This window comes from Triticum dicoccoides, chromosome 2B (assembly GCF_002162155.2).
Source record: "Triticum dicoccoides isolate Atlit2015 ecotype Zavitan chromosome 2B, WEW_v2.0, whole genome shotgun sequence".
Classification (NCBI taxonomy): domain Eukaryota; kingdom Viridiplantae; phylum Streptophyta; class Magnoliopsida; order Poales; family Poaceae; genus Triticum; species Triticum dicoccoides.
The window spans coordinates 793,731,509-793,733,057 of NC_041383.1; positions in this window are offsets into that span (position 1 = coordinate 793,731,509).

The window sequence follows — 1,549 nt, forward strand, 5'->3', positions numbered from 1 at the left end:
TATTTGAGGAGTTAAACAAAAGATAAACTGTCCTCTAAAAGCTTTAGGCCCTCAAATTTTCATGAGTTACTCCTCAAAAACAACACAGCCTTCTGAAATTTGAGGTGCTCCTCAAAACGCTGGTGATCTCTTCAGCCACGCTCTCTATTGCCACCTCCCGAGCTCTGCCGGCCAGTGTGACATCTGGTCGCTGACGCACGCGGGGTGTCTGATGAAATGCCTAAAATGATGGGTTTTCCCTTTTCTTTATGCTTTTTTTCTGTAATAACGCGAAAATATATCCAAAACAAGTTTTGTAATGCAAAAGAATGTGTGAATTAGCCAAAAAATTAGGGTGTTAAGTTCAAGGGAAGGGCCAGGTGCAAAAATATTTGACCCCTCAAAACATGGTAATGTTATTTTTTTAATATGTACTATATAAGCCACAAGTAATTTGGATTGGAGGGAGTTTAAAAAGTATAGTCACCTAAATAAATCAAGCCATTTGAAGAGCTGAAAAGGTGGTGGGCAAAACTGCCAATCCCTCCGATTTAAAATAAGTGTCGTAGTTTTAGTTCAAATTTGAACTAAAAGCAGGACACTTGTTTTGGATCGGAGGGAGTAACCTATAATTTTGTATGGTGTAACCAAAATAAAGCACCTACAAAAAAAGATTTCATTTAGACATATTTCAATTTAGTTAGAATCGGTATGTAGGCAGGTGGACAGTATTTACTTAACTTAATGTAACACTTTGTTCTCTCCAATCTCCACGCTTGTATTAGACATGTTCTCTGTATCGACACGGAGAACAAGTTTAATAACAAATGCGCAGGAGAAAAGTGTTCGACAATATTGAGTAACTGGTGTTTGAGTTTACCACATCAGTCGAGGTGTATAATCTACAGGTAAAAGGGAAAAGGATACATACCTTCGATAACGTAATAAACCTTAATTTTAGCACCAAAGGTATAACTACTATGATAACATGAGTTAAAGATTTTATTCTTGACCACACACCTACCAATGATATCCACACCTTTGATATGTGTAAAGATTACCAGTTTTATCATCGGGCTATAGGCAAGTACAACGCCATTAGAATAGTTTGATCTCTCATCCTAAATGCTAAGTCATAAACTATAAACCCTAAACATTGATCCCTGATCCTAAGATACAGCAGCTAACCCTACAGAAATCCATCAGCATAAGAAGCTGCAAAAATCTATTAGCACGAAGGTCGGTAACACTTGGAGACCCGGGACGTTGTAATTGTAAGGGGTCCTCCCTTGTACTCCCTTCATTCCAAAATAGATGACTCAACTTTGTATGGAGGACTAAATCGATGGAGGCCTGGGTGGAAGTCGGTGGCAGCTTTGTGTGGGGTCCCCCCCCCCCCACACACCCGCGTTGAGCTGCCTCGGTCAACGGCGTAGCCCACGAGATATGACGTTGGCCCGGTTCGGCCTCGGCCTCGGCCGATGGCGGGGCCAATATACCACCACGTCATCATGGTTCGGCAAAATCCTGAGTCAATGGTGGTACCGGCCAGATTTGCCATAATCCTATT